General features: G+C 39.0%; 1 long non-coding RNA gene across 1 annotated transcript; it reads right to left on the minus strand.

The window, feature by feature from the left end:
• Nucleotides 1-2,410: 2,410 nt before the first annotated feature.
• Nucleotides 2,411-16,822, minus strand: LOC140738993 (uncharacterized). Its single transcript, XR_012101516.1, has 3 exons — nucleotides 16,680-16,822; nucleotides 16,118-16,312; nucleotides 2,411-2,817 (listed from the first exon to the last, which is right to left on the minus strand). It is a non-coding gene; the product is annotated as an uncharacterized lncRNA (long non-coding RNA).
• Nucleotides 16,823-24,161: the final 7,339 nt, after the last annotated feature.

The following is a 24,161-nucleotide window of genomic DNA, read 5'->3' on the forward strand; positions in this document are numbered from 1 at the left end:
GAAAGGATGGATGATGCTTTAGGTTGAGATGTTGAAAATCCTGATCTGCATTAGGACTTTCAACATCTCTAACCACAATCTGATGACCTTCAGTTGATCTTTGAGGCACTTGCCTTTGACTGGTCAATGGTCACTCAAAACGATGATGTCAAAATGTGTGACTGTGATATGCTTTGGTGAGTTTACATGGAGAAAGAGATTAACAATGGCTTTGAAGCAACTTAGATGACAGAGAGCATTGTATAAATGAGAAGAAGGTTGAATTAACCAAAAAGGAAAAATGGCTTGACAAAGAGGCTGCCTGAGGAAAATTGTGAAAACATTTCAATGAGAGTTATTTTAATATATTACACGTGGAACAGACAGCAATCCAGAAATTACTACCTGGGAGGTCCTGCTTGTCAACTTTCTACCTCGCTCTCTAGATTCTCTTTTTGGGACCTCTTTGCTTTTCCTTCCTATGTTATTGGTACAAATATGTACAAAGACATCCGACTGCTCTCCCTCCCTCTCAAGATGTTGATGCAATCCAAAATGTCCCTGACATTGACACCTGGGAGGCACCATACCCTCCAGGTGTCCACAGAATCTCTTGTCTGTTTCCCTGACTATTGAGTCCCCTATCACTACCACTCCCCTCTTCTCCCACTTTCTCTTCTATATCATGGACCTATGTTCAATGCCAGTAACCCAGTCTCTGTGGTATTCCCCTGGGAGGTCATCCCACACAAAAGTATCCAAAACTGCCTACTTATTTTTGAGGGGAATGGCCACAGGGGTGCTCTTTGCTAACTGCTTATTCACATTGCCATTTCTGCTGACAGTCACCTAGCTACTCGCCTCCTGCAACTTCAGAGTGCCTACTTCTCTGTAACTCTGATCGATGATCTCCTCACTCTTCTGCACAACCTGTAAGACATCCAGCTGCTGCTCTAGATCTGTCTCCAAGGTGCGGCAGCTGGATGCACTTCACGCTGATGTAGCTCCCTGGGAGACTCTGGGTCCGGTGTGAAGAACACACAGCAGCCACTTACTACACTAAGAGGGGAAAAAATGGACCCGGAGCAGAAGCTTACCCAGAGTCAACGCCTCTTCTGAGACACAGCCACCTCCGAGCCAAAGCCTGATACTCCTACTCTCACCACTGGCCTACTCCCAACAATGGAATCCCTGCTTGTTCCTTCTGTACTTTAAAAAAAAGCGTTGTTGACCTGCGAGATATCTTGTGGCTGTCGCCTGCTCCTGCCACTGATTGGGCTGTTGGAATCCAGGGCGAACTAGAAGCAGGGAATGACAGAATGGAACAAAGTAGTAGAATAACTAAGTAACAACAGTTATCAGCCACAGGGAGAACAGGATGACAGGAAGTGGGCAATGGAAAGTGAAGAGTTGTTAGATGAGGAGCCAGCGCACCGGTAGTGTGAAAGATGTGAAGTCTGAGAATTCAGAGTGAAGCAAGAGTGAATTTCAAGGGTGCTAGTGTAGCGGCAGTAAGGGAAACTGCAGACGCAGTGAGATGATCTGGAGTGGAAGTAACAATCTGGGTGTAGGCCTCGCATGGAGGAGCTAGGCCGGACGTGAATGTGTGAGGTCAGCATTTGGTTCAGGTGGGCCTAGAAGGGAGAGGTGAGGTTGAGTCAAGGGGACCATGTCGTGTGAATCAGGAGTAGGGCTGTATGGAGGGAAGGGCAACTACACAAGAATTAATGACAGTAATTGGCCACAGGGTGATTGGAAGAGGAAGAGCAACATGAAAAGAATGCAGGCCTGATAGGGTGAAGCACAAATCTGTGAGCTGTGAGTGTAGATTGAATTAGTGTAGAGAGGTCAGCGTAGATATACTGGGCTCAAGGGCTTAATTCTGTGCTGTAAAACATAATATGAATTTTGCATGTTAATCCAGGTCCAATTCTCATTTGCAGATGCGCTGAGAAAATTGATTCCTTAAAAGTCTAAATCAATAGCAATATTGATTAATATTGAGTTCTCAGATCTCATCAGTTGGGAGGACATGTAATTGTGACCTCAGGTTCTTCCTACTTGGCAAGGTGCAGCTAACCAATGTCCTGCTGGCTGCTTAGTTCCAATGATAAAGCAAATAGAATGAAACTTATCTAAACTCAGCACTGGCTTCAGTTGGTAACACTGAAGAAAATGCCATTTCATACTACTGAACCAATGAATCTTATCTCTTACTAAAATGAAGTTTCTTTCCAGGCATCTCTGTTTTAAAGCCTGCGAGAGGACAGCAACAAAATTAATTGTGAATACACAATTTCTCTGCTGTCTGGTTTGGGAATTTTGGAGCTGAATAGCAGGCTTCTGCACATGCCTTGCATCTTACTGTGTGTACTAATTCTCAATAGTCTTGAAAAGAATCCAAAGAATTTAAGTATTACAGATATGTATGTGGTATCAACAGCTTTATTTGAATTAAAAACATGCAGCATACTTCTTACATAAAGCAACAAACCTGATCATATCCATACTATATTTGAAAGCAGAAGCAAATATCCAGGAATAGTGAAACAGGGCACAACTGCTTGAAATTCTAAAACAGACGAACACTTTCAACCTCTACCGAGACTGGAGCAATAGTAATAATGCATTAACTTTTAGAACATAAGCCAGGGTTGCTCTGCGTTCTCACGTTGTGGGTAAGGCAGGAACTCTCCGCTGTACGGTCACATGCTGTCTCTCTTGCCAAAGGAGTTTGGACCCACATCTGTCCGTGCGGTACTTGGGACTTGATGCAAAAGTTTATACAGACGTGCCATCGTACAGGTGCTAATGACGCATCCTCGTGGCTTTAAGTTTCTGCAAGAATAAATTAAGAAAATAAGTGCCCTTGATTAGACTAACAATAAAACACAGAACTGTACAGAGCAGGAACAGGCTCCTTGCCCCAAAATGGTCTGCTATATTCAGATATGTTCATAGGTTATATTCAGTTATATCAGAGTGCTTATTCAAGAACTAATCATACTCATACAAGAAGAACACACACACATTTTAATATGAATCTACAACACTAAAGGAAATTTAGCAAAAGGAAGAGGCCAGAATTGGGTGTTGGTATCACTGTCTTATATAATGTGTAGTTTGTTGGTAAGTGCAGCAGTACTTTGCAAACACATAAAATTATTATACATTAATAAGTAAATTTTACACATTACTAAGTAAAGAAGAGCAAAGTAGTGTTCACGAGTCCATGGACCATTTATAAATCTGATGGCTGGGGTTGGGGGAGATGGGACAAATCTGTTTGAATCATTGAGTGTGGGTCTTCAGGCCCCTGTACCTCTGCCCTGATAGTAGTAATGAGCACAGGGCTTGCCCCAGATGGTGAGGATCCTTATTGATAGATGTTGTACTCTTCAGGCACTAGCCCTTGAAGATGTTCTTGATAATGGAGAGGGTTGTCTCTCTAAGGAGAGGCTGAGTCTGCAATCTTTTGTAAGCTCTTGCAATCCTGTACAATGGAGTAACCATACCAGACTGTGATGCAGCCAGTCAGAATTCTCTCCATTTTACATCTATAGGAATTTGCAAGAGGCTTTGCAAAATGATTCTTCTTCCCACACTTACTGCAGGACTTTCCATAAGCAGGAGACTTCCTTGGGATGTGTCTGCCTCCATCTTTGTTGTTTGAGCCTGTCTCTTTGCTACGCAGTTGCTTTGTGAAATGCCATGTGCTTTGCTCCTCTGTTTTCACAGCTTGCACTGTCACCTGTTTGGTGCATCCCCCTAGCTTGTACTTGTGTGGTCTCTGCACATATTCACAGCCTTTTTTAACGTTAAATCTTTTTCCCAAAGCAATCTTCCTTGGAGTTCATTATGTAGGATTCCACAAACTATTTTGTCTCTGACTAGTGAGTCGCTCAAGTCTCCAAACTCACAGGACATGTTCAGTATGTGAAGCTTAGCTAAGTATTGGTCAAAGCTGACACCTTCCTTCTGTTCAGAGGAAAAGAACTTGCATCTCTCAAATGTGACGTTTTTACTTGGGGAAAAAATGCTCCTCAAATCTTGTTATCAGAGTGTCCAAAGTAAAGGCTGTCTCATCAACTTGAAAGCTTTTGTAGATGTCGCAAGCATCTTCGCCAATTAGATGTAAAAATATAGATGCTTTAAATTTTTCCTCCAATCCACTAGATCTAGTCACTGCTAAATACTGTGCATCATTGAAGCATTAGGTTATCAGTTAAATTCCTGGTAAACTGCGTAGGAGTGGGAGGAAGGTTATCTATTGTCTAATTTTCAGGCTCTCACCTGGCAGCCACTTGGTGAACCCTGTTACCTTTGGCAGCTTCAAAGGGTGACCTCTTCCTCATCACTCAGATCTGCACAGTAGCTAAGTCACTGGGAACAAGAATAACTCATTTGAAGAGAAACAATATGCAAAGTTATGAAGGATGGCAAGGTCATGTCAGGGTTAGCACAACACTAATACAGTGCCAGTGGCCCGGATTTAATTCCACCACTGTTTTTCCATGAATGCATGTGTTTCATCTGGGTGCCATGGTTTCCTCCCATATTTTAAAGACATACGGGTTTGTAGGTTAATTGGTGACATGAAGTAGTTGGGCAGTGCAGGCTCATTGGGCTGGTAGCACCAGTTACCAGACTAAGTAAATAATGAAAAGGAAAACGAAAAGCAGGAAAATCTTTAGGGGCTGCTCAAAAGGCAGTAGTATGTTTTGGCTTCCATTTCTGTCAAGTTGGATCTGATTTATCATTTACTGCCTTCCCCCATGAAGCTTAACAAATCCAGACTGTCCCAAGGACAGTCCTGATGAAGGGTCTCAGTTTGAAATCTTGACTGTTCATTTTCCTACATAGATGCTGCCTGACCTAATGAGTTCCTCCTGTATTTTGTGTGTGTGGCTGTCCTGAGGTAACAAAGATCCGTGCATACGTTTCTTCTGTGTAGGCCACTATTGCCTCAACATTAACAATTCTTAACACTCTTGTTCAAATCCTTCAATGACCTCACCTCTCTCATTGCTGTAATCTTCTTCAAACCCCCTGTTCACAGAGAAGTTTTTGTTCCTCCACCTCTTGTGCCTTCTCCTTTCTTTAATCACCAGGCCTTTAACCATTTAGGCTCCAAGCATTGTTAAGCCATCCAGTAAGTTGGTCTCCTTATTGTTCTCCCTCCCCTTAATATTATGTTTAAACTGCACCCGTTTGATCATGTACGTGGTTCCCATTACTCATAATTCCTTCATTAATCTCAGAATCAGGTTTATTTTCAATGTCACACATGATGTGAAATTTGTTGTTCTGCAGCAGCAGCACATTGCTAAATTACTAAAACTTACAGAATTAAAAAATATAAACTTTAGCCTAATTTTAAACGCAAAGTACACTGCAGATGCTGTGGTCAAATCAAGACGTACAAACAAGCTGGACGAACTCAGGAGGTCGGGCAGCATCCGTTGACACGAACAGTCGACAGATGCTGCCCAACCTGTTGAGTTCGTCCAGCTTTTTTGTACGTCTTGATTAGCCTAATTTTAGCCCTGTGGCATACTGTGGAACAGTTTATCTTGTCAAGGGCACCATACAACTACAGATGTTAAAGTAACTGGCTTATAATTATCTGCCTTTTGCCTACAGCCTTTATTGATCAGTAGCGTGACATTCACCTTCTTCCAATCTGCTGGGACCTACCCAGAGTCCAGAGAATTTTGGTAAATTATCACCAAAGCCTCCATTATAACTTCTGCCATTACTTTCAGTACCCTAGATGCACTCTATCAGGACTAGGGGACTTATCTATCTTAAAGGCTACAAGTTTGTTCAGTACTACCTCTCTAGTGATAACTATTGTATTGAGGTCCTCACCTCCCAACGCATCCATAACATCTCTCTTTGGCATGTTAGGAGTGTCCTGCACTGTGACGAGCAAGACAAAATAGTCATTCAAAGACTTTGCCATTTCCCCGTTATCCAATATCAATTCCCCCTTCTCTGCTTTTCTGCTTAATATAATTATAAAAACTTTTACTATCTGTTTTTATATTTTGTGCTAGTTTATTTTCATAATCTAGCTTCCCATTACTTAATGCTCGCTTAATGGTTCTTTGTTGGTTTTTAAAGTTTTCCCAATCTTCCAGTTTCCCACTACTCTTGGCGATTTTGTACACATGACCTTTAGTTTGATTCCTTCTTTTATTTCCTTAGTTATCCAAAGTTGGCTCTCCCCACCCTTAATGTCCTTGTTTTTAACTGGAATATACTTTTGTGGAGCACCGTGAAAAATCTCTTTGAATGTTTCCCACTGTTCCTCAATCGTCCCACCATATAGCCTGCGTTCCCAGTCTACACTAGCCAAACCCTCCCTCATCCCCTTGTAGTCTCCATTGTTTAGGCAGAATACACTGGTTTTCAATTGAACCATTGCACCCTCCATTTGTATGAGAAACTCAGTTATGCTGTGATCACTCTTTCCACAAGGATCCCTAACTACAAGATCACTAATTTTACCTGTCTCATTGCACAGGACCAAATCTAAGATAGCACGTTCCCTTGTAGGTTCAGTAACATGCTGTTCAAGAAAGCTATCAAGGATGCATTCTATGAAGTCCTCAAGACTGCCTCGACCAACTTGATTGACCCAATCTATGTGCAAGTTTAAGTCCCCCATGATAATTGCTGTTTCATTCTTACATGCCTCAGATATTTCTCTGTTTATTGCCTCTGCTACTGTAATGTTATTATTCAATGGCTGATAGACAACTCCCTCCAGTGATTTTTCCTCTTTACTATTCCTAATCTCTACCCAGATGGATTCAACATTCTGCTCCTTAGATCTTCTCTCTCTTTCAATCTTTTTATTAATATTTAGAATATTATGAATGAGATACAATTCAAATAATGGTAAGGGATTACAAATATATAGACTCCCATTATACATAAAGAAATACATAAACAATGAATACAGCATAAGTAAGTTTCCCAAAACATAAACCATATAGTATATATATGAACAAGGTAAGTTTAGATATTCCATAATATATAGTATAAAAAAGAGAATAAAAAAAATCTATCTAAGAAAGTTAGCTAATCTACTAATCTAGTATCAAGAAAAAGAAAAAAAAACAAAGAAAAAAAAACTAAAAAAAACTTTTAAAAAAGAGAAAAAAAAAGTATCTCACGAGCATACATAAACATCAATGACGTCAACTCCGATCCTCTCAACATACATACGATTTCTAGCTGAAAAAAAACCGATAAGCCTGGCACAGGGCCATTACATCATATGAAAATATTGAATAAATGGTCTCCATATCTTTTCAAATTTAATAGAAGTATCAAATACAGCACTTCTAATTTTTTCTAAATTTAGACATAACATAGTTTGAGAAAGCCAATGAAATACCGTGGGAGGATTAATTTCCTTCCAATTCAACAAAATAGATCTTCTAGCCATCAAAGTGAGAAAAGCAATCATTCGACAGGCGGAAGGAGATAAGTGAAGTAAGTCCATCATCGGTAAACCAAAAATTGCGGTAATAGGATGGGGTTGTAAATCAATGTTCAATACCGCCGAAATAATATCAAAAATATCTTTCCAATATTTTCTCAAAAGTGGACATGACCAAAACATATGAGTTAAAGAAGCGATTTCTAATTGACATCTGTCACAAATAGGGTTTATATGAGAACAAAAATGAGCTAATTTATCCTTGGACATATGGGCCCTATGTACAACCTTAAATTGTAATAATGAATGTTTGGCACATATAGATGATGTATTAACTAATTTAAGAATTCTATCCCAATTCTCAATAGGAATAATAAGATTAAGTTCTCTTTCCCAATCATTTTTGGTCTTATCAAAGGGCACTGAACGTATCTTCATAATTATATTATAAAGTTTTGATATAAGCCCTTTTTGAAAAGGGTTTAATTCAAACAAACTTTCCAAAGTATCTGAAGACAGAGAATTTGGGAACGAAGGAAGTACCGTACTTAAAAAATGCCTAACCTGTAAGTATCTAAAAAAATGAAATCTAGGCAAATTATATTTATTAGCTAGTTGCTCAAAGGACATAAAACAGTTGTCCAAAAATAAGTCGGAAAATCTTAATAATCCCTTAGTTTTCCAAGCCAAAAAAGCATGATCTATAATTGAGGGGTGGAAAAAACAATTAGATACAATAGGACTATTTAACACGAATTGAGTCAACCCGAAAAATTTCCGAAATTGAAACCATATACGTAAGGTATATTTAACTATCGGGTTGTCAATTTGCTTCGGCAATTTAGAAAGAGCAAAAGGGAGAGATGTCCCTAAGATAGAACCCAGAGCATAAGCAGAAACTGATTTGGTTTCCAAACTCACCCAATGAGGGCCAAAAGGACCATCCCATTCTTTCAACCAACATATCAAATATCTAATATTAACTGCCCAATAATAAAATCTGAAATTGGGTAATGCCAACCCACCATCCTTCTTTGTCTTCTGTAAGTATATTTTACCTAACCTGGGATTTTTATTCTGCCATATATATGAAGAAATTTTTGAATCAACATTAGTAAAAAAGGATTTCGGAATAAAAATTGGTACCGCTTGAAAAACATATAAAAATTTAGGTAAAATAACCATCTTAATAGCATTAATCCTACCTATCAGAGATAAAGATAATGGTGACCACTTAGTAAACAAACCTTTAATCTGATCAATTAAGGGTAAAAAATTAAACCGAAATAATTCTTTATGGTTTTTGGTAATTTTAATCCCTAAATAAGTAAAAGAATCATTAGCTAATTTAAAAGGTAAAATACCATAATTTGGGACCTGTCTATTCAAAGGAAACAATTCACTCTTATTAAGCTTTAACTTATACCCAGAAAACTCACTAAATTGAGCCAACAATGATAAGACTGCTGGAATAGATTTCTCAGGATTAGAGATGAATAATAATAAATCGTCTGCATATAAAGATACCTTATGAATATCTGTTCCACGATTAATACCCAAAATATCCTGTGATTCTCTGATGGCAATTGCCAAAGGTTCTAAAGCGATGTTAAATAGTAATGGACTAAGAGGACAACCTTGTCTAGTGCCCCGAAATAAACGAAAAAATGGAGATCTTTGATTATTAGTAAACACCGAGGCTACTGGAGTTTGATATATCAGTTTAATCCAAGAAATGAAGGTCGGACTGAAATTAAACTTCTCCAACACATAAAATAAGTAAGGCCATTCAACTCTATCAAATGCTTTTTCCGCATCTAATGAAATAACACATTCTGAAGTATTATGTGAAGGAGTATAAACAATATTCAATAATCTCCTAACATTGAAAAAAGAATAGCGATTTTTAATAAAATCGGTTTGGTCTTCCGAAATAATTTGGGGTAATACCTTCTCCAACCTAGAAGCCAGCAACTTGGAAAAAATCTTAGAATCCACATTCAATAAAGATATTGGTCTGTAGGATGCACAATCAGTAGGGTCTTTATCTTTCTTCAGTATTAAAGAAATGGAAGCTCTATAAAAAGATTGTGGCAACTTCCCCAATCTAATTGCTTCTTCAAAAACCTTGCATAGCCAAGGAGATAGAGTATCAGAAAAACATTTTAAAAATTCTACTGTATACCCATCTGGACCTGGTGCTTTCCCAGAATTCATTGAGGAAATAACCCCTTTAATTTCCGCATCCGTAAACGGAGTATCTATTACTGAAATATCATCAGATGATAGTTTTGGAAAATTCAATTTCCCGAGAAAATCACACATGGTATTATGATCCTGAGGGAATTCAGATTTATACAGGGAGGTATAAAAGTCTTGAAAAGACTTATTTATGTCATCATGGTTAACTGTCAAATCCCCATTCTGCTGTCGAACCTTAGTAATCTGGCGTTTAACTGAAACATTCTTCAGCTGACTAGCTAACAGTTTTCCTGATTTATCACTATGTATATAGAAATCAGATCTGGTTTTCATTAATTGATTTTCTATCGGAGATGTAAGTAATAAACTATGTTCCATTTGAAGTTCAACCCTTTGTTTATAAAGTTCCATGCTAGGAGTAGTCGAATATTTCTTGTCAATCTCTTTAATTTTATCAACCAGTAAAAGAGTTTCCTTCTTAATGCGTTTTCTCAGACCAGCAGAATACGAGATAATCTGTCCACGTATATACGCTTTTAAAGTGTCCCAAAGTGTTCCGCATGAGATATCCTCCGTGGAATTAGTTGAAAAGAAGAAATCAATCTGTTCCTTCATAAATTTAATAAAGTCCGGTTCTTGCAATAAGGTAGAGTCAAATCGCCATTGTCTAGCATTTAAAGCTGTATCCGTAAAATTAATAGAAAGTTTTAATGGAGCATGGTCAGAAATAGCTATAATATCATAATTACAACCAATTACCGATGGAATAAAACAAGAGTCAATAAAAAAATAATCAATTCTCGAATAGGAGTGATAAACATGTGAGAAAAAAGAAAACTCTTTGTCATTAGGATGACGAAATCTCCAAATATCAAAAACTCCATTATCAGTCAAAAAGGAGTTAATACAAGTGGCCGACTTATTGGGTAGAGTCTGAATAGGTGTAGATTTGTCCATCAAAGGAATTAAACAACAATTAAAGTCACCACCCATTATTAACTTATATTCATTTAAATTAGGTAAAGAAGTAAATAAGGACTTAAAAAAGTCAGGACAATCCACATTCGGGGCATAAACATTAACCATAGCAACCTTTTTATTACCGAGTAAACCCGTAATTAACAAAAATCTACCATTCGGATCCGAAAGGATATCGTGTTGAACAAATGCAATAGAGGAGTCAATAAAAATTGAAACTCCCTTAACTTTGGCATTCGAATTCGAATGATACTGTTGACCCCGCCAAGACCTAAAAAAGCGATATTTGTCCTCCTTCCTCACATGAGTTTCTTGTACAAAAATAATATGAGCATTAAGTCTTTGGAATACTTTGAAAATCTTCTTTCGTTTAATCGGATGGTTTAATCCATTAGTATTCCAAGACACAAAGTTAATGGTTTGAGCCATGTTTCTAAAGTCATCCCTTTGGTATATAAAGGGTTAACCATGTTATAAACTCATGCATCCGGAAGAGGGACAAAAATAAAGAGCGGACCTGGAAGTGACGACATCGTAGACATATTTGTAGTTCAAGAACAGCCCAAGTAAAAAAACTAAAACAAATTGATAAGAGAAAAATTAAAAAAGAAAACAGACCAACCCCCACCCCCGTATGAAAAAGAAAAAAAGCCAAAATATGGCTAGAAAAAAGAAAAAATGAAACTAACTCTACCCCCATATCAGCAGCAGACCACTCCGTGTTTAACGGATATATATAAAAAACCACCCGAACTTTAAGAATTATGATCGCAGTACTAAAAACTGCGCTTCTTAATATGCTGAGTTGTAAAGAAAAAGGGAATAAAATCATTAAAAGTTTATAAATCGGGTTATAACCCAAACAAATCAAGAAGTATTTAAACTATGATAAGCGATGCATTATAGGAAGAAGACGAAAAAAGAAACAATAACGCCATCTTAAACTAAACCAATACTTTGCAAAAAACCATTATCTTGATATTAAACAAAAAATTCACTTCGAAAGGTTAAAAATATACCTTCAAGGGAACAAAAATAATAGACAAAAATATAGTATAGTAGTTAAAGTGTATAAGACAGAGCGATTAATATAACGAAAACACACTTTAACTTAAATATGAAGTATAGGATAAACCTACACCAATAACCAGAGACTAACCCTGGTTTAAGAAATCGAAAACCATCTTTCACGATCAGAATCACTCATTTAATGGAGAGTAGTAACTGTATCAGTAGGGAAGTTCTCCTCCAAATACTTTTTCGCTTCAAAGGTAGACAAAAATACTTTACGCGGAGCATTCGGGGGGGAGATCCTGAGCTTCGCCGGGTATAAGAGCGCAGGTTTTAGATTTTTCTCATAACATTCAGACATCAGAGGTTTAAAAAGCAGCCTTTTTTCATAACTTCTGGGCTGAAATCTTGCACCAAACGAAAACAATAATCACGAAATTTAATCATCCCAGCCCTTCGAGCTTCACGAATGAGTTGTTCTTTATCGTGTACGTAATGAAATCGGACGATTACCACCGGGGGCTTATCTGAAACCGTCGGTGATCGACTCCAAATTCTATGTGCTCGGTCAAGTAGCGGAGGGTTTACTGGAAAAACCGACGGAAACGCATCTTTTAGAAATTGAGCAAAGTATTTCGAAGGATCGCCTTGTTCTATGCCGTCTGGGAGACCAAGTATGCGTAGGTTCTGTCTTCTGGACCGATTCTCCAAATCGACACTCTTGGCTTTAAGTGTCTCCACCAGTTTAATAGTCGAAATTAAATCCTGTTGCAATTTTTCAATTGTCAAATCTCGTTTCCAAGCTTCTTCTTGCAGCAATGTGATAAGCGCTTGCTGCTGGTTAATTACTGAATCCGTCTTAACCATATAATCTTGAAAAACCTTTATATCTCGTTGAAAAGCCTGACGTTGTTCCTCAAATTTTTTATCCAAAAGCTCCATAAGCAGTTCATAAGTTAACTCAGTGCGTTGCGGTTGAGCTGGCTTCTTTCCATTACCGTTCGGGTTTCGCCCCGGTTCTCGTCCTTTGGATCTAAGAGCCATTTCTGTTTCCTTAGATCTTATATCGCCTCTCACCATTGCCCTGATATCATCCTTAATTAAGAGCACTACCCGCCTCCCTTATCTTCCTGCCTATCCTTCTGTATTACTTGATATCCTTTGATATTTAATTCCCCACCCTCTCCACCCTGCAACACGTCTCTGTAAAGCCACTAAATCAAACCCCTACGTACTGATTTGTGCTCAAGTTCACTGATCTTATTTCGAATACTATGGGCATTCAGATAAAGTGCCCTTCCACTGTTACGAACCCCGTAACTGGGTCACTTACCAGCAAAGATAGAGAGGTCCGTTGAAGTCTGATGGTACTATTTTTAACAGTATTTATTGATAAAAATACACAAAAATAATATCAATGCAAACATACAGATAATATACATCGTCAATACTAAATTTAAAAGTGCGGGTATAATAATAATCAATAAGAAATAGCTCTATCGTTGTCTAGGGGATAATGTATTGTCCGATGGAAATATAAAAGTCACTCAGTTCATTCAGGCTGCAGCATTTTGGTTGGAGAGAGAGACAGATTTTTGAAACTTGCCGGCTTTCCTTTATCCAATCTTGATCCGTATTCGTCCTTTAGCGAGGCCGTTCCGTGGAAGACTTGTCATCCGGGCAAGGATGGACACACACGAGCCCCCACCAGTCTCATACGTTTCTCCTGGTTTCTCCTGGTTCCCCCTTTATCCTTTTATCCTTACTCACGGGGTCTCAGATGTCAATCAGCTTGGGATGATGCAATCCCTCAACCAGCCCACTCTGGTCATTCCCTGAGGGCTTCAATGAATAGTACAATACTCAATACACAATTCCGTCTCCAAGAGACAATAGTCGTCATCAATGGTTCCGCCTTTCTGGGGCCAGGACACACATTCCAAACCCTTGTGGATTCTGCCTGTCTCTCTCTCATTTCCTGGGTCCCAGGCCCGAATTAATAGCGATCTTGCGATTCTCAAAAAGGAGGGGGCTACTTTGTACCCTTCAGCCCCTCAGAGTTGTGGCACATTCGTAACACCACTCATTGTGCTTTTAAAACCTTGTAATCTTCTACTCTTTTTGCACTTGACTTTTCTTTATTCCTGTCTTACTTTTCTCTTTTTTATCTGTTGCTTTTTTAAAATCTTTATCCATACTTTTACTTTATCCATACTTCTCTAAACTGTTGAACCCACCCCCCTACTATTTAGTTTAAACCCCTGTCCACAGTCCCAGTTATGCAATTCACTAGGATCCAGGTCCCAACATAGTTCAGATAGAGCCTGTCCCAATGGTACAGCTCCCTTCTTCCCCAATACTGGTGCCAATTTCTCATGAATTCAAACCACTTCTCCCACACCAATCCTTGGGCCACACATTTAACTCTCTAATCTTTTTGATCCCATGCCAATTTGCCCGTGGTACAGGTAGTAATCCAAAGATTACCACCTGTATTGACTGGTCTGGTGTTGCATGAGCAAGATTTTAAACAATGGTGCAAACTTTTGCAATTTCTTTCTTATAAAATATACATGCTTCACTGCTCAAGTGAGACAACAGATTGGCAATAGGCAAAAACCCATTGCATCCGTTATGGAAATGAAAATCTATAGATGTTAGAAGTCTAAAACAATAGTTGAGAGAAGCTGGAAACATTCATCATGTCAAGTGGCATCTGTGAAAGGAGAAACAGGACAAAGTTTTCTAAATCTTTGCAGGACTGAAACACAAAGGCTTCTGTCGATGTTGGAAATCTAGAACAACACACACATAATGCTATGGGTACTTAGCAGTCTAAGCCCAATCATTGGAGAAGAATAAGCAGCTTTAAGCATGCCTTGGAGTCCTTTACACCCAACCAAGAGAGCAGCAAATGTTTAAAGTTTCACCCAGTTGTCATGACTTCTGTCAGTGAAGTACTTACTCAGTGCGATATTGAACAAGGAGCACAGCTTAATCACTGTGACAGAGGCAAGAGATTTAGGATGTTTCTCCTTGAGCTTTGAAGGCTGAGAGGCAAAATGAAAGAAGTGTATAAAATTAAAAGAAACATTGATAAGGTAAGCAATAAGAATCTTTTTCCAGGGTAGGAATGAAAAATACTAGAGAGCAAATACTCAATTTAAGTTAGGAGGTGAGTTTGCAAGGCTTTTTTTTCTGCACAGGGACAGGTACCACAGCAATTGTTGGAGTCTGATAGGACAGCCGTTTCATAGACTTGAAGCACCACTTTTCTGTTCTTTTGGAATGTTAACACTGAGGGAGTGCTGGCATTGATCCCAGGAGAAAGTTGGATATAATGGCATTGAAATGCAGAGGAAATTTCGGAGCAATCACTGTGTAGGTCCCCAGCACAGTACCAGGAAGCATCTCCATGAAAATGTCCATCTTCGCCCTACTTGAAACCCCTCATTTATTTTCAACCAGTAAATCAAACTCATTTTCCTCGAAATGTCCATAAAGCTTTTATTCAAGTTTAAGTGCAGTAATAATTCCAGTCAAACAAAGCAGAAAGTAAGAGGGTTACAGGCAGCTAATGTCTCCTAATAGAGATGATAAGGAAAATAAGGCATAGTTTCCCTTGTATCTCTGCCCGATGTTGAATTAATTGATGTTATTAAGATTCTCCCTAACACTTCCATTTCTCTGAAGACCTTTGCATCAATTTAAAAGGAACAAAATCCGTAAGAACAATGTATTACAATCTCAAAATACAATTACTATATTGTGTGTGACAGGCATTCCCGGGACTCTGTCCTGGAGTGATGACAGAAAGTACAATTAACTTGCTGCTAAATTCTTGCAATCCTTTGTTGGCTACCAATACTCACACTGCTAACAAGAAAATGATTTATTGATAATTTGTATCGGCACTGGCCAAGTGTTTACATAATTGGAAACATCAATAGCATATATTAATATAGCGTCCTAGCTACTCCGCATTTGGCTTCCGGTATCATTTAAAGTTGATTTTCAAGTTCCTTTACTTCATTTGAAAGCTGCCAATGCAACCGGAGTGCATCACTGGATCGTTTTTGTTTTATAATCCTGCTCCAGTTCTTAAGTCTTTTTCTGCCGATCTCTTATAATTAAACAATCTCTCTCAAAAGATGAGAGCAGGGCAGCTTTTTTGAACTAAGTCCCTTAACTACGGAATTCAATACCTAAAACTATAAGGGGTGCAGACATAGTTGACACTTATAAATGCCAACTCAAAACTCATTTATAACTTGCTTTTAACTAACATCTTTTTGTCTTTTATTTTCAGTTTTTATTTTTATGTCGGGACTTTATCTCATTGTAAAATATTTTGAACTATATCGTCTGTATGAAAAGCGCTCTATAAATAAATTACCAATACTGTACTATGTGATTATCAATACCAGCATTATATTCATATTAAACATCATCGATCAATATATAATCCAGAGAAAGTGGTAATAATACACAGACCTGCCTGGGACAGCCTGTACTCCGTCCGGCGAGCTGAGGTGGAAGACAAAGGCGACAAGGAGGACGGTGAAGAGTTTCAGCCAGTTCATGACTTTTAAATGTGGAGTTACAAACAAGTAGGAAGACGTTGGGAGAAACTTTTAGCGACAAACTGTGAACCTCCTTATCTTGCGTTGGAACAACTTCTACCGCACTCTGTTTACAGATAAAGGTGAAGAAGCGGTTTATAATTCAGATTCTAGCCGTCTGCATCGAATGTGATAAATCACTTAACGTTTTGCGTTATTTCCCATCGGCAAAATCAGATTGGACATTCGTTGCAAACATTAATTCTTCCAGATCGCTGCATTATACAATATTCATTTAAACATATTTACATTAACATTCACTAACGCATGTCCACAAGCAAAAAAAATCGCCAATGTTCTAATTGTAGACGTGGTTACGAGCTAGGGTGTGGGACATGATTCATTCGGGGAAACCGGAGATGGACGCGAATCCAAATAGATAAGGGCATTTTGAGAGAGAGTTCAGTTTGAAGTGCGATTTGTTAGATACTTACGGGAAGTAGCGCCAACACCTCAACTGGAATTCAGACTCTCCCGAAGCCCTCTCTTTCTCGAGTATGCTGGTTTCTGCTCTCTTGTCGTGTTTCCCATTGCTGGCGATTGCTTCGGGTCTTTTATAGCCCAGCACCTCTCGGTGATATTTTGACATCAGTCGGCTGAAAAGACACCCAGTGAAGGAACTTGATAAATCCCCTGTGGACAGTCAGTGCCCTGGATACAGTCCAGGCGTCAACACACCAGTCAGTCTAACCCAGAACGATTTAGCAGGAGTTGCAACGGCAGAGCTCGGTACTTCTTTCATTGCCAACACCCACTTTGTAGAGTTTACAACTGAAGTTAAGATGATGATACTAAGTAAAGCGAACCCTCGAGGGATAATGCGAACAAACAGACAAACTCAGGTCTCCCACCCCTGATCTCATTAAATTACGGACCCACTGCTGCCATTGTCTGGTTTCGAGACGTCTGACAGAAGACAGATGAATAATTTAAAACGTCATGTTCTCCTCAATTTCATGAAGACATTGAGTATGCGACATGGAAACAGGACTGTCTCGGCCCATCTTGTTCATGCACCCCCACCTCGTTCAGAACAATGATGGGGGTCGGAGAGGGAATCTCATTGAAACCGAAGTTTGAAGTATGAGGATAGAGTGGAAATGGAGAGGAATTTTCCTTTTGGTAGGACAGTCTAGAATCAGAAGGCACGGCTTCACATCAAAGGGGTGTCTCTTTGAAAGCGGCTCTAGGAGGGTGGTGGTTGTTGGAATTTCGATGCCATAGGACTCACAAAACAAAAACTACAGGCCGTCTTCCCACAGGTTGTTAATCCGACTAACTATTCTACTAACTGCCCCCACCCCGAGTATCTACTACCCGGTCACTGCACTGCAAACATTATAAACCTATTTTTATAATGCTGCTTACATTATAAATACATGTCAGTAGTTATGTATTTATGTACATTTTATTCCATATCTTTAACTTTTTTAATATAATTATTTTTCTTGATGATTGTTGAATGTTGTTGCTTTATGTTGAATGTGGTGCCACCACACCACAGCAAGTACGTAATACATGTATATAGCGAATAAACGTGACGCTTGAGTTGATCCTTGTTCCTTGAGAAGGTGGAAAAATGAGGCTCAGATAAAGAAACAATTAGCAGAGTAGACGACATTTTGCCAAATGGCTTAAATCTACTCTAACAGTATATTTTGTGCTGTTATTGTCTTACGTCGACCATAATGCTTACCTGAGCTAGTCCCATTTGCCTGCATTTGGCACATATCTTGCTAAAACTTTAATATCCCTGTACTTGTCTAAATGACTTTTAAACAGTGTAATTGTTCCCACCAATACAAATTCCACAGGCAACTCGTTCCACATACTCACAACACTCTGAGTGAAAGAGTTGCCGTTTGGCTGCTCTTTAAATTTTCAAACATTAGGCTTTCCTAACGAAAGGACAGCAAAGCGCAGAACGTTTGCAGAATGAGGCCAACCCTATCGTCCCGCACCAGGAAAACCTCCTGCAAATTGGATGGCACACATTCCATTTCATCTGTCACCTTCAGCAATAACCCATACAAGCTGAAAACAACAGACTGCTCTCACAGAACTGCCAAAATGAAGTACCTACAGTGTAAGAGTAAAAACATGAATCAGAGCGTTACACGTACTTTGGCTGCAGCATGGATTCTCGACTAGGCGAAGCGCTATCTGAATATTTGACGCTTTACTGTATCTGAAAATGAATGAACTTCCTTTGACAACGTGTAAACGAATGCAGTCTAACCAATAAGAATAACTGCATTGCTTCTTAGAATGCTTAGCTATGGAATGAAAATAATCTTATTCCTGTCAGTTTGTCAAAATTACTTGATATCAACAAAGGTCTCTTTGATTGGTAAGTGCCATTTGACAAGGTTTGGACATGAATTCCTATCTGAATACACTGTACTGATGCTGAGAGGTAGGGTCTTTCCCAAAGATTGAAAGTGAGTTCCTTTTCATCCTTTGCCTATTTCACTTAAAATTGAATAAAACTTTAATATATATTGATCAAGCAAAATTAATGCAATGGAAATATTTATTTTTAAATTCCAATCAGTAAAATAGTGTGTTCAAGTTATTGTTAGCTATGCAGAAACACCATTCATGAACACTGACAAATATCGCAAATTGTTGACAAAAAAATTCCTTGGATACAGCTGAGGTCACCTTGTTGTCTGGGGTGAGTTTTGTAATTATCTAAGATTCCCTGGATATATTCCTAATGCTTGAAGTAGGAGGATAATCTGGAAACTTTTTTCTTTGCTGGAGGGATGGCAATCGGCTGTCTCTAATAGAATTTAGGAAATGTCAAAATGCTTAGCTTCCAATTTTCCTCTTGCACCATCACGACATCTCCTGCATTTGAAAGAAATACCTCTCTGCTTTATTAGAGAGCAGGTAAACAACGTTCTTGGTAAACAATGAAGGGAATCGATGTGATTGAATGGGACTCCTGAAATTTAGTAATTTATTCGTTCATTCTAAAAATGGAAACACTTATTGAAGGTTATTTAAAAGCTACATTTATTTATCACATGGAAATTGAAATGAAAATTCAGTGAAATGTATCTTTTTGCATCAATGACCAACACAGTCTGAGGATTGTGCTGGGAGCAGCCCACCAGAGTCGCGTCACTTCTGGTGGCAACATAGCAAGCCCACAACTCACTGCACCTAGCCATAGGTATTTAGAATGTGGGAGGAAATCCTGGGAGATTGTACAAACTCCTTAAGGACTGCGGCAGGAATTGAAACCTGATCAGTGATCACTGGCACTGTAAAGTGTTTCACTGGCTGTCACACTGTAGTCATCCATCTAAGTAAAAATTTTCAGTGTGTGCACCTGAATTCAGGTAATTAACCTTTTAAGATATTCAAAGCAAGATAATTCAAGTGTAATTAGGAACACATCTTCACTGACCTCTGATAAGGTTGGCAAGGTTGATGAAAAATGTGGACCCACAGAACCCGGTATTGTCATAAATTGTAAGGGGTCACCCTCTTGAAAGTAACAGCCTCATTCCCAAATTCCAAACATCAGTGAAGGGAAGCAATGGAAATTGTGGACACTGTACCTATGGCAATATTGCAAATAACATGACATTTTTACACAAAGAATAGCTTCCCAACCTTAACAACCAAATAACCCAATGTTTATCCAATGTCATTGACAAAATGCTCTAAACTTACCTTGAGATATTCTGGCCTGATGTTCTTAATCGTTTCAGCACCAGCCTCCTCTACCTTTGCACTATTTCATCACACTCTTGTAATGAAGATGAGAAAATGCATTGAAAATAAATAACATCTGCTCTTTTATTTTTGTTAAATACGAAAGACACAATTAAAAACAAATCTTGCCTGTTTGGAACGGTATAGCTTGTATTTCAAAAACATTTGTTTAAACTCTAAGATTAATTGGCATTGTACATTTCTTACAATTCAGATACACGTACTGTAAAGAATCACAACTTTAACAATGTCATATGAATTCTGGGAATATGAAACATCTGCATTTATTTAAAACAGAATACATTTTAGAACACTGAACGGTACAACACAGGGACAATTCCTGTGGTGAATGATGTTTGTCATGATGGTCATGATGTCAGATTAAACTCAACTTCTCTGCCTGCATATCATCCATATCTATCCATTCCCTTTGTGTTCAGGTGCCTGTTGAAATGCTCCTGAAATATCTGCTTCCACAACTATGCCTCACAGTGAATTCTAGGAAGTGGCTATTCTCAGTGTGAAAAAGACTTATCTTGCATGTTTCCCTTCTCACTTTCTCTTCACCTTTTAGTGCCTCGCCCTCCAGTATTTGAATTTCCATCTTTGGAAATGGCCTGTAGCTAAATTATCTTTGCCTCTCCTAATGTTATGTTCCGCTGTCAGGTTGAAACCAATTCAAATTTGTCCTGTCTCTCCTTATTGCTCACAGTCTTATCCAGGCAACATTCTGGTGAACACAAAGCACATGGCAGACGCTGTGGTCAAATCAACATGTACAAACAAGCTGGATGAACTCAGCAGGTCAGGCAGCTTCCATTGACTGCTCATTTCTGCTGTTTATATGTATTGAACATTCTGGTGAACCTCTTCTGCATCCCCTCCAAAACGTCCATATCCTTGCTGTGATGAGGTGACCAGAAATGCACGCAATTCCTGTTCTTGTCATCACTTTAGCTATGTTAATCAAAGCAAATATTGCAAGTAGAATTTATCTGGTACATTATTTGGACCATTGGTTACACCAATAACTTCCTCCTGTTTTAATTTCCATTCTCTCTTGATGTGGCTTATGAAGGCACTCAATGCTGGTTAAACTAAAAAATTTTTTAAACATATTGCTTTCACTACTGGTTGTAACTCCTCTTATTATCCCTTATCAATGAAAATAATTCAATATCAATAAAATAATGTCAGTGGGGGATACAGTAGTATTTAGTTGCATTAAACACAATATGTAAATCAATGATGTACTGTATGCATTGCCAAAAATATGATATTAATACTCTTAATGTCAGATGGCAAAGCCTCACTTCTTATTGATTAGCAGACTCAAGATATCTATACGAGGTAATGATAATGAAGTGATTGGCCTCAAACTGTTGTGTTAGAGATATGAGAGCTAAGTTGTCAAGACAAAATAGATTTGCTAGAGTCTTCAGTGACATATCAAATCTCCTCAAACTCCCGATAAATATAATTGCTGGCGTGCCTTTTTTGTAATTGCATTGATTTGCTGGACCCAAGATAGATCTTCATAGATGTTGCCCTGATAATTTTGTCCTCAATGAGTTACTAGACTGGAACACAGTGTTCTGTATCTTGGCCTAAAGCTACATCTTGTCTCTAAATTCTTGGCAAGTAGAATGCCTGAAAGGACAGGTAAAGGGATCATTGGTGCTGGGGAAAGATATCCAGTAATGCATCCAATGATGATGTCACTTTTATGAGGAAGCATAATGATCAGCAAATCCATTCACTTCTGATAAGGGATTCAGTGGTTTCCCAGTGCTGACCTGAGTTGCTGGGAACTAGGAGATGACACAGCCCTCCTTGCACTGAATATCTGCCAGGTCAAAATGCACAAATTTCAAACAACATGGAAGGTACTGCTCCTTGCTGTCAGGTTTTGCCTTCCAATCGATGTCCTGAGAGAGGAGATGTGATTCTGAATAACATTGACAGTTGCTGTCTGTGGCAACCTTCTTACAGTTTACTCCATCTGAGGGAAGCCAACAATCATGTTGATGTCCTCCCATTTGGTGCAGTGTTACCCAATAAAACAGTAGTTAGAGCCATTGGTTGTGATCCCAGACCAATTCTAGCTTGTTTCCTGAAGTGAATGCTTCCTTATTTTTGATTTACCATCAAATTGCTAATAAGACATAGGAGCAGAATTTGACTATTTGATCCATTGGGCCTGCTCCACCATTTGTTCCTGGCTAACTTATTGCTCCTCTCAATCCCATTCTCCTGCCTCTCCCTGTAATCTTTGATGTCACTGCTAATAAAGAATCTGTCAAACTCCAAAATATAAATATACCCAATAACTTGGCTTCCACAGCTATCTGTGATAATGAATTATTCTGATTCACAAACCTCTGGCTAAAGAAAATCCTCATCTCAGTTCCAAAGGGATGTTCTGTTATTACGAGGCTGTGCCTCTGCGTCATGAGCCTGCCAGCCTCTGCAACTTGCCATAAAGCTTTGGGCTTCTGGGTTGCTCAAACATCTGTATTTACTAATTGTTAAAGCCATTAAGACCACATTTGACCACTTTCTGTTTGATTTTGTCAAGTTAATTGTGGCTGGCATGTGTTTCCCACATCCTATGATTATTTCAAGGAGCCTCTCAGTGAAGCCCTACTGTGTATTGATGGAGAATTATTTTTCTCATGGTGTCTCAAGGCTGTGCCTCCTATGCTCTGTTGGTATTCCTATGTCTAGCCTTTTGTTTCCCTCTCTTTATGGCAAGTCTGCTGTTCCTCCACTCCTGGGTGGAGTCATTGCCAGAGCTTATCGTGGAGTACCATTCTCCACTCCTGAGCAGTCTCATGTTCATCTGCACTTGGGTCCATTCCCGCAAGTGTGCACTGTGACTGAATAATTCCACTTCCAATGGTCCCAAAAGAGGTTCTACAGCAGCTTGGACATTGGTCAGTTAGAGGCAAGAATGGCTTCTCTACTTAGTCCATGTCCCAAAGGCTTCATTTCGAAGGTTCCAAAGGCATCGTACCGAGGGTTCCCAAGCTTGGTTCTGAGTTTCTCTTCTCAGAATTGATTGTTTATTGCAAAGTTGGCATAGGATACGAAGATAGGTGAAGGAATAGGTAGTTTTGCAGAAGTAGAGAGACTACAGAAGGGCTTATACAGATTAGGAGAATGGACAAAGAAGTGGCAGATGGAATATAGTGTCAAAAAGTGTATGGTCATGTACTTTGGTAGAAGAAATGAAAGGGTTGACTATTTTCTAAGTGTTAGAAAATTCAAAAATCTGAGGCACAAAGAGACTTTAGAGTCCTTCTGCAGGATTCCCTAACGTTTAATCTGTAGGTTGAGATGGTGGTGAGGAATGTAAATGTGATGTTAGCATTTATTTCAGAGGGACTAGAATATAAAAGTAAGGATGTAATGTTGAGGTTTTATCAAACACTGGTAAGTCCTCACTTGTAGTATTGTAAGCATTTTTGGGCTCCTTATTTTTTAGAAAGGATGTGCTGACAATGGAGAGTGTTCCAAAGGAGGTTCACAAAAATGATTCCGCGATTGAATGGCTTTTCATAAGAAGAGCGTCTCATAGCTCTGGGCTTGTATACATATACTTAAGGCAGAGGGTGATAGATTCTTGATTGGCCGGGTTAAGAAGGGATATGGGGAAAAGGCAAGAGATGGAGCTGAGAGGGAAAATGGACCAGCCATGATGAAATGGTGAAGCAGACTCTATGGGCCAAATGACCTAATCCTGTCCCTCCATTTTCTGGTCTTCTGGTCTTATATTTTGGCAATCTCTCCAATCTCAGTTTAGCTCTGACTTTTCTGTTCCACTTCATTGTCTGCCTTAATCTGTGCTTCCATTTTGATCTCTTATGCTTCCTTCAGCCTGCCATGGATTGGCATTTCTAGGATTTTAACATAATCAGTTATTGTATTAAATCTATCACGTGACCAAGATGGTGGCGTGACGCAGTTTGCAGCTGCCACTCCAGAGTTGATATCTGTTATTTGTTAAGCGGGGTGCCATGCACAATCCTAATCTGCTGAGAAACAGACTTGGGAGCACGGAGGAACATCTGAAAATCTCCAGGAAGGACTTCTTCATTGCTGTTGCTGTTGTGAGGTCCAGGTCTCTGCTGGGAAGAAATGGCCCCCAGTCCTCGGGATCGTGTTGCCAGTGGCCGTTGGTGGGG

This window comes from Hemitrygon akajei, chromosome 14 (genome assembly GCF_048418815.1).
Source record: "Hemitrygon akajei chromosome 14, sHemAka1.3, whole genome shotgun sequence".
In the NCBI taxonomy this organism is placed as follows: domain Eukaryota; kingdom Metazoa; phylum Chordata; class Chondrichthyes; order Myliobatiformes; family Dasyatidae; genus Hemitrygon; species Hemitrygon akajei.